General features: G+C 35.7%; 1 long non-coding RNA gene across 1 annotated transcript in view; it reads left to right on the top strand.

Annotated features, from left to right (window-relative positions):
- The window catches only part of LOC137851244 (uncharacterized), a 29,643-nt gene extending 22,973 nt beyond the window's left edge, over positions 1-6,670 (top strand). The window contains exon 2 of the long non-coding RNA XR_011093090.1: positions 4,109-6,670. This is a non-coding gene — a long non-coding RNA (uncharacterized lncRNA). The remainder of the gene's footprint in view (positions 1-4,108) is intronic.
- The last annotated feature ends 3,837 nt before the right edge of the window (positions 6,671-10,507 follow it).

Below are 10,507 nucleotides of genomic sequence, written 5' to 3'. Positions count from 1 at the left end.
TACCTGTCACGATAATCACTGAGTGATCTCCCAGTCTTTATCATGACCTCTGTGCTCTTTCCATCATATTTTCTCCCCTTTTTTTATTGAGGGGGTTGGGGTAAGAAAGCAGTTGTAATGGAGCACAGCTGCTCAGCAATGTAAAACCACCACATCCTGTGATATCCAAGGTTAGATAATGATCTCTCTCAACTTCTTGCATACAGCCAGTGTACTTTCTGAGGGGTGTTCCCATATTGGGGCCCATCCTTTTAAATATCTTTATTGATTATTTGCATGAGGGCAATTGAGTGTACCGTCAGTAAATTTATAGATGACACCAAGTTGGGGAGAGAGTATCGATCTGCCAGAGGGTAGGAAGGCCCTGCAGAGGGACCTGGACAGGTTGGATTGATGGGCAGAGGCCAATGAGTTCAACATGGCTAAGTGCTTGGTTCCTGCACTTTGGTCACAACAACCCCATGCAACACTACAGGCTTGGGGGAGAGCAGCTAGAAAGCTTGTGCAGAGGAAAAGGATCCGGGGGTGTTGGTCTATGGTCATCTGAACATGAGCCAATAGTGTTCCCAGGTGTCCAAGAAGGCCAATGGCATCCTGGCTTGTATTAGGAATAGTGTGATCAACAGGACCAGGGAGGTTATCTTCCTTCTGAACTCTACTCTGGTAAGGCTACACCGCAAGCACTTGTAGTGGGTTAACGTGGAAGGGTTTTGGTAGAGGAGGGCTGTGGGGATGGCTTCTGTGAGAAGAGTACAAAAGCCACCCCATGTTAGATAAGGGCCAGTTTCAGCCGGCTCCACGGGGACCTGCCACTGCCCAGTGACAAGCCAATAAGTGATGTTGTTTGTGCCTTTGTGAGAGCAGATTTAAGAAAGGGAATAAAACTGCTGCACAACAGCAGCTGGGAGAGTGAGGAGTGAGAAACAGCCTTGCAAAGATAAAGATTAGTGAAGGAGGGGGAAAACATACGTCAGGCACTGGAGCTGAAGTTCCCCTGCAGTCTGTGGAGAGGACCATGGTGGAAATGTCTGTCCTCCTGCAGCCCATGATGTACCATGGTGGAGCAGATCTCTACACTGCAGACCATGAAGGAGTGCATGGTGGAGAAGGTGGATCTGACCTGAAGGAGGCTGTGGTCTGTGGAGAACCCCAGACTCTGTAGGAGGTGGAGAGGGGCCTACACAGGAACAGGTGACCTGGCAGGAGCTGCCACCTGTGGGGGACTCATGTTAGAGCATTTAGCTTCTGATGGATGGTCCCCATAATACAGAGACCCATATTTGGAGCAGTTCTTGAAGAACTACTGCCTGTGGGAAGCCCACGCAGGATCTGCTTGGGAAGGACAGCATCCTATGGGAGGGACCCCATGCTGGATCAGGGGCAGAGAGTGACCATGAAGGAGTGGCGGAGGCAAAGTGCTGTAGACTGACTGCGATCCCAATTCACCTGTTCCCCTGTGCTGCTTGAGGGGAAGAGGGTGGATGGAGAGAAGGTGTTTATTTTTTGTTTGTTTGTTTGTTTTGTTTTGTTTTGTTTTTCACTTCTCTAGCTTGTTAGTAATAGGCAATTAATTTCTCTGATCTCTCTATGCTGAGCCTGTTTTGCCCCTGATGATAGTTGTTGGGTCATCTCCCTGTCCTTATCTCAACTCTTGAGCTCTTTTCCTTACATTTTCATCCCCTTTTCCTTTGAGGAGGGGGAGTGAGAGAACAGTTGTGGTGGAACTCTGGTGCCCAGCTGAGTAAAACCACCATAGTACTGGGTTCAGTTTTGGGCCCCTGTTCTGGTTTAACCACTCTGTCAGGACAGAGTGAGAAGCAGAAAAGTCCTTGGCTTAGTGTAAGCACTGCTCTGCAACAATTAAAACATCAGCATGTTATCAGCACTCCTCTTATCATAATCTAAAACTTAGGACCCTGCCAGCTACTAGGAGGAAAATTAACTCTATCTTAACTGAAACCAGGACAGCCCCTCACTACAAGAAAGACATCGAGGCCCTGGAGCATGTCCAGAGAAGGGCTACAAAGCTGGTGAAGGCTCTGCAACACAAGTCTTATGAGGAGAGGCTGAGGCAACTGGGATTGTTAAGTCTGGAGAACAGGAGGCTTGGAGGAGACCTTATTGCTCTTCACAACTACTTGAGAGGAAGCTGTGGAGAATTCTATCTGAAGAATACCCACACATAGTGCAGAATTGATATACAATACGAGTATAATGAAAAATCAATGTTATTGAAAGGGGCACCTTATTTTACACACAGTTCATTTTTTAAGTAGTCTCTGTAAGCTGCAGCATGGGAAGAATATTACTTCCACACTCAAGTTATTAGTGTGAATATATACAATTAATGCTCAAGAGAGAAAAAAAGAAGAGAAAGAGAGAGTAGTAAGCAATTTAATTTGAAATTGAGAAGAAAAAGAAAGTAGGCGTGGAAAAGATGGAAGGGGGGAGGAAGGGGAAGCAACACATTAAGCCAGTGAAGTGAATGAATTATTCACAAATTACCGATTCTTTTATCTCAATGATATAATGGGAAAAATAGATATCCTTAAAAATTAATGATGATTTAGCTGAACACTGCAGTTGCCATTAACTTCTTGTACACCTTGTCATTATTTGAGATAAGCCAAAATGCCATTTCAACATTCAAGACAGTTATATTGAGCATAAGTTCTACTTTCCCTTTATCATTTTCACCACTTTTTTATAGTGAGTGTATATACTAAATCTCAAGATCCTGGCAAAGCACTGCAATAGTTGCCTATACCTGATGTAAAGAGCTTTGAGACCCTCTTTTATGACAACTATATGTAAAAGGTAGTGTATGATTAATCACTAGAAGGGAAGTTATGAACCAGACTTGTAAATCAAGACCAGTTGTAATTCATTTAACGTTGAGCATGTCAGCTTTCCACTGTGACTCATTACATACTGTTAATTTCTTTTTTAGCGCTGTAGGTAGGCATGATACTTCATAAATAAATAAATAAAATGTCAGGAGAGCACATCATCCTTATCAAAAATAGTGTATGGGGTCTTAGTGCTTACTTGAAAGTAGGAGAGAAGCTAACAGAACCTACAAGAAAAGTTGTTTTCCCATATTTAAAACATGCATTTTGGCAATTAAATAAAGAAATAAAATAATTAAAATAAAATAAAATAAAATAATGTATTTAAAACAGAGTTAACCAAAAGCTTCTGTTCTGTAGCCAGCAATACAAGATAACCTATGCCAAAGATTTCTGGGAGACTTCTTAATGTGCCCGTATTCCAGTTGTTTTTTTCTGTCTGTGATAAAAAGAAATATTAATGCACTTAATCAAAACTTAAATAATAAAAATAAAAATAAAAATAATTAAAAAAAGATGTTATGTTTTAAGTCTCACTCAGAGAGAGAGAAAAAAGAAAATTGAATTATTTAAGAATCTCAGGGTGGTTTTAGTAGTCAAACATTTTGTATAACTTATTTTGATATTGTATGTATATATGTATATATACATGCCAAATTAAAGACTTCATCTTTATTTTAAAACTCTAAAAGATTCATCTTCCAATGGAACTTTTTCAGATTTTTTTCTTATCTGCTTTAATTTAAAGCAAGATACTATGTACTTCTGCAGTGCTTTTTCATTTAAATTAAACTTTATGACAAGTAAAAAAAAAGCTCAAGATATATTTCAATGTTCATTTCTAAAATTTAATTTTGTTTTTTAAAAGTAGTGGTCAAAACAGATGAATAAGAATTTAAGAAAGATAGAGAAATCATTAATTTTCTCATCCATCATAGAGAACAATTTGAATAATGCTTCAGGATGAGTTCTTGAAATAACATGGGTTTTCATTAAATTATTAAAATTTAATAGAAATCACATAAACCTGGTGCCCTATACTGTACAACATTTTTAGTGGTATAAGCAGAACAGAGTTTCTTCACCCAAAGACTCAAAATAAAATTTTAGACTTTAACAAATTGAATTATGTCTGTGAATAAAATGCCCTGAGTTCTATAAATAAGATCATGGAATGATTATGTAGTGTATATTTTTAGTTGGGGGAGAGGGGTTGTTTGTTTTATTTTGCTTTATTTTTTTGTTTGTTTGTTTTGCAGAAATGAGTATATACAACAACCAGTCTGAAACCTACACGTCCTTCTTGAATTCATAAACCCATTGAATGCTTTAGGCTGGAAGGGAGCTCTGGAGGTTGTCTAATACATCCTTCTGCTCAAAGCCAGGTAATATTAGAACAGGTTGCCCAGGACCATGTCAGTTAAGTTTTCTTATATCTTCAGGGTCTGAACTTCCACAACCTTTCTAGGCTCCCACCCTAATAACGACTCCTCTGAGGAAAGCTCTTCTACTTCAGCCTCATGGGAATTTATTTTTCTGCAGCTTCACTCTGCATCTCTGACAACAGTCTGGCTCCAACTTTCCTGTAACTGGGAAATAGAGAACTGAAGACAGCAATGATACTTTCCTTCAGCCTTCTAGTCTGCTGGTAAAACAGAGCCAGGTCTCCAGCCTTTCCTGCCTTTTTTTCTCCCCTTGGGGAGCCAAAAATTGCACACACAGTACTTCAGATTCAGTATCACAAGTGTGAAGTAGAGGGGAATAATCTCTTTTCTTGGCCTGAGGCCTGTGCTCTTCTTAATGCCACTTAGGTTGTGCTTCCTACCAGAACTATCTGCAAACATTTTTAAGATTTAAAGACACCATAGGCACTGGGACCCTTCAGATTTGCTGAGTTAAAGGGTGCATGTGATTCTGTAAAATTCTTTAGCCCTAGAGATTTGTTGACAGCAAGTTGAACATGAGTCAACAGCGTGCCCTGGCAGCCCAAAGCTAAAAGGGCCACCCAACTCAGCTCTGTGCAGGTGCAATTTCACCTCAAGCACTGTGTGCATTTTTGGGTGCCACAACATAATAAGCATATAAAACTACTGGAGAGCATCCAAAGAAGGGCTGCAAGGATGGTGAAGGGTCTAGCTTTATGAGGAGCAGCTGAGGTCACTTGGTGTGTTCAGCCTAGAGAAGAGGAGACTGAGGTACAGCCCCATGGTGGCCTACAGATTTCTCACAAGGTTGGAACAGAGGGGCAGGCACTGGTGCCAGTAATGGGTCCCAAGAGAATGGCATGAAGCTACAACAGGGGAAGTTCAGGCTGGATGTTGGGAAAAGATTTTTCACTGAGAGGGTGGTCAGGCACTGGAACAGGTTCCCCAGGGAAGTGGTCATGGCACCAAACCTGACAGAGTTCAAGAAGCATTTAAACAAAGCTCTTTGGGGTTGTCCTGTGTGAAGCCAAGAGTTGGACCCGATGGTCCCTTCCAACTCAGGGTATTCTATGATCCCATGAATTAATGTGTTTGAAAAATTAAAACTGTGTAAGAGAAGACAGTAAAGCCTGCAAGAATCATGCATAGTTAGGCCATTCTGCTTAAATTATTTTTAAACTGGGTTTTAACTATCCTTCAGGAAATCAAATATTAGAGCAAAACCTATGTAAAATGTTAGGAAAAAAAAAAAAAAAGAAAAAAAAAAGCAATTTTATTCCATGATAGCCTACAGCTATTTGTCATTGCAAAAGTCTATTTGAAAGGAAACCTGCATATTTTCTGTGTTAGGTTTGTTTTGGTCATCCCCTTTACTAGTTTGTCACTCCCCAAGTGCAGGAAAATCTGATGTGGTGAGTTTTGTTTTCACTTTTCACTTCACAAAATTCTATATTGTGTTTGATAAAATCAGAACCAAGCCCTTCCATTTTTTTTTTCGTTCATATTTCCTTCTTTCTCATATTCAATGTGCGTTTATTTGATAGCTATCTTACTCTTCTTATTAATGATGTCAAGGTGTGTTAAATGACATATTTTCTTTATTTAGGTATTTGTTGTTAAATGGAGTATTATGTAGAGTATCTGTTGGCAACTGGGAGATTTATGAGTATTTGAATTCTGCACAAGTGGTAAAATATTTCACTGTAATTGAATATAGTAGTTGATCAGTGAAAGGAAGTAGTATATTTTCTTTAATTCTACTGTGTTTTTGTAATTGTTGTTAATTTAGTCTATGATTATTTAAAATAGTGAATTAAGAAGATAAGTAAATTATTTAGTGTATACAAGGAATTTATCAATTTATATTTTCAAGAAGAAAAACTTCATATAATGGGCAATGCTTATAGTGAAGCAATGAATCTTGTACATGCCAGTAACGTTCGCTATTATTGTTCTATATTCTACACATTGCTTTTAGCAGCACTGCAGATGGATAATTTCTTCATATCTTCTTCCTTATTTGGCAAAGTAATTAACTTTGGTGATTGTATATATTTATATGAAGATATGAGATATTCAAATAGTGACATGTTTACTGGTATAGAAAAAAAATAAAATTACATATGTATGTGTGGAGATGTATGTGTGGAAGGATGTTTTGTTACGAGAAAAAAAATAGTTGTAACTCAATAATGATGAAGCAGGAAACTGACTAGTTGAACTATCAGGTCTTTCATGAAAAGTCTTTTAAGATTATACAAAACAATGGGAATAAAATGGCCATTATTCCATTATTCTCAAGATTCCCCACAAATATTCAGCTATTCTAAATATATATATATATATATATATATATTTAAATCTACAAAAAAAAAAAAAAAAAAAAAGCCCCCCAAAGTATTGCAGAATAGCTCCAAGAAAGAGAATTATCTCAATAAAACATGGACATCCTGAATTCTAATTTCTTAATCATGAAACTATGGAATTAGGTAGTCATGACTGTTGGCAAACCTTCTCTAGAGATAAATTGTGTAGATCACAAAGCTCAACAAAAAGGGTTACACAAAAACAGTTTGGAAAATTACTATTCGTACACTTCCAGAAAATATTCTCTATTATTTTTGTGGGCTTGAAATAAATAGAGCATTTGTTGTTGTTCTATTTTTTTCCTTTTGGTAAAGTATATTAATATGTTTTAAAATATTAAGATATTAAAATATAATATTTTAAAATATTATTAATTAATGGTTTAGAAGCTAAGCTGCAACTTAGCTGCTAGAAGGCAAGACTAAGGAATCAGGAGAAGAAAAAAATACAGTTACAAGAAAAAAAAACACACAACAACAAATACAACAAGAAAAAAAAAAAAAAAAAAAAAAAAACAAAAAAAAACACAACAACAAATGCAACAAATAAAACAGAATAAATGACTTTTTCAAAATTTATTATTTAATCCAAACTGGTATATCTTTTTTACACACTTAATATGTATTTCTGTTCCTCAGATCATATAATTTAACTGTAAATGGAGAGATCCTGCCACTGCTTTTTACCACTCCTAATCATTGTAATTAATGTTTTGAAGTGTTGCTTTTAATTTGGAAACCCCTGATACAATTTCCTTCTTAGTTAGATATAAACATATTGAAGTTCAAAAAGTAGTCTAATATATGATCCATGCTTATTAGCTGTCAGTGTCTATAAAGACAATCAAGAAAACTCATTCAAATTAATCAAAACTGTACATTTCAAATGGGTTAATTAGATTACATTAAACATTTATGGAGACTCTTTTCTTCCTAAGGAAATTATTCTTTATTTAATTTAACTCACTTCTTTTGCAGGTGAATTAGAACCCTTTTAATTTAACTCCTGATTTTGAATGTCTATACAGGGAGCCAGTAGTGTTTAACTAGTTCTCTGAAAATCAAACTTATTAATTGATTTAGATTAATTTCTCTAAGCACCTTTTGTAGATAAAACCTAAAGGGAAATATCTTGACAACTGGATGTTGAATTCAAGATGAATAAAGAAAAGTGAATTAGTTTTGTGAATATAGTTTTGTGAAGATTTAGGTTCTGTTCTACAGTTTTGTGGAGTGCTTTCATGTGTGTTTCTTTGTATATGCTAATGAAGGAATGGACATGTATTTTGTTCCAAAAATAATTTATATAAATTGATTTATTCCTCAGTTCTGCCTCAGTCTCTCACATAATATGTCACAGATATTTATATAACTAGGTAGAGCCCTCTTTTCCAGTTTGCCTTTTGAATATTTTGAGATTTTATGAGCCCTAGATGAAAACAGTGTCATTTTACTACAGACCTTGAGCATTAACAATTCTCTGTGAGTCACTATTTTTAACTGTTTTGATTAAATGTGTAATTGTCATCTTAATGTAATGGCAATAAAAACACAGTACGACTACTGATTATTTTTTTGCCTTTTTTTTTTTTTTATATATATATTTTATATAAGCAAAAAGAGGAGGGGGAAATTCACAATCAATACATAACATAATTTGAATTCCACCTACTCAGTCATTTGATGACAAGATTTCTCAAATGTGCTTTTCTAGACTATTTGGCTGTTGAGAAAAATATTTACATGTGTGTGAATGCAGACCAAAGGAGTACTGCAATCAGTTCAAAATATAAAAGGCTACTTTATTGGATGCTCATATCTAGTACTCTATATTTCTTTTGCAGAAATTATTGTTTTTGTAACCACTGAATGAGAGTATAATTTCATCTTTCTTGTCATGTCCCAATTCTCTGTTGAAAAAGAGGGGTTAAATATTAGACTTAGAGAAAGGAAGTTTATGAACCATGTTGTCCTCACTGTGTTTTCAGGACAATTTATTTATTTACAGTTGTATGGTGAGACAGTATATTGGATTGCCCCTGCTATTATTTATGACTTTAAAAAAAAAAAAAAAAAGGAAAAATTTGGAAGTTTCTGTGCTCTCATAGCTAAGATTTTTCACATGTGAAATAACAATTCTGCAACCTTGCTCTGAGAAATGAGAGACTGATGACTTTTTTTCAAATGAATGTTAATCATTGACTCTGCTGACTGACATAGAAGATAGCAAAAAACACTGTGCTACAAAAATTATTTCCTTTACATTTCATATGAGATTTGCTACTGGTAATTACTATAAACGCATTAAAAAAAAAAAAAAAAAAAAAAATTTGTAACCCACAGCTGTCCAGCAATTTGTTTTTGCTCTTTAATTCATCATGACTTCATGAACATTGAACTAGACCTCTTCTACAGCTCATTAATTGTATTAACTTTATTACCTGGGATAATAAATTAGTTTTGTAAAGTTAGCCAATTTTTAACATTGCATTTTCAAATCCACAGGTTTTGTCCATGTTTGTAGCATTTCAATTATTGATTCACATATGCTGAAAAATTTGCTGAGTTTCGATCAGGCTTTAGTCAAGGTAATGGCAATGAAATAATTCTGGACCTATTTTTGTAATGAATCACTTTAACTGATCATGGGCCATCTGCTACCTTGGTTGTTAGATTTATCCTCTCTTTTTTAGCTTACTGATCATATGTGTTACTAGCAGTTTCCTTAGAACATATGGTAAACCTGACAGGAACAATTTTTCAGCAAGTGATCTTATATTTCTTAAAGCTTGATCAAGGTACCACTTGCTTCAGTAACCACTATTTCAGAGTACAGAAATCGCATTTTGCAACTGTTCTTATACTTATAATGAATCCAAACATCGATATATTACCTGCTAAAGTGCTCTCATAGATATCATAGAATATCTCATTAATTTATAAATAGTGTTATCTTAAAATCAACATAGGTTAATTTAATACACCTTCCTCTGATACTCATAGAGCAAAAAGTTGTTAATAGAGGTTATCCTTTATTATAATTCACACATGTTATAAAATGTACATTGAATTATCTCTTTAGGGTGCAATCGTCTCCTCTAGTTCTAGGTATTAAGCATGATGTATCAACTTCATAAATAATGAGCTACCTAGTACAGTAGGTTCAATATGCATAACTAACAGGCATAGACCAATTCATATCTTTAGATACTGCACCCGGTAGATAGAAAGAGATGAGCCCTGTTCCAGCAGCACAGTATATGCAATGTCTAAGATACTTCATGTATTTACTTCTACTAGTACCTCATCAGCCACATCCCTATGAACCTCCCCCCAAATGGACTTAAAAATAGGATTGGGCTCATATTTTGTAATTCGATGCAAAACCTCATGTGCATTTTTTGGTACTTTTATAAATTTTACGATTATTTATATCTGTAATTAAGTCAAACTAAGATTACAAAACAAACATAGGTTTTACACAAGATACATTTCTCCATGTTTATTGGAAATAAAAGTCACATGGAAAATTATTTTAGCTTTATGCTAATGTTATTATATTGAACACCTGTCAGATATTATATACTTGCACCTTATTCTACAAGAAATTCCTTGTACCTTCAAGTCTGACATTATACTTCCTTTGTGACCTTGGACAGTTTAGCACTTTGTTGAGGAACAACAATATGAGTGCAGCAATGCAATCACCTGCTGTAACTCAGCAGAACAAATGTTGGTATGACTAAACTGCACTGAACACTCAACAAGTATCTTTAGAATCATAGGATCCTAGAATAACAGAATATCTTGGATTGGAAGGGACCCTTCGGGATCATCTAGTTCCAATCCCCCTAACAGTAACCTAACA

The sequence above is a fragment of the Anas acuta genome, chromosome 2 (assembly GCF_963932015.1).
Source record: "Anas acuta chromosome 2, bAnaAcu1.1, whole genome shotgun sequence".
Classification (NCBI taxonomy): domain Eukaryota; kingdom Metazoa; phylum Chordata; class Aves; order Anseriformes; family Anatidae; genus Anas; species Anas acuta.
The sequence above is the reverse complement of the archived record's forward strand: the minus strand, read 5'-3'. Positions and strand labels throughout refer to the sequence as shown.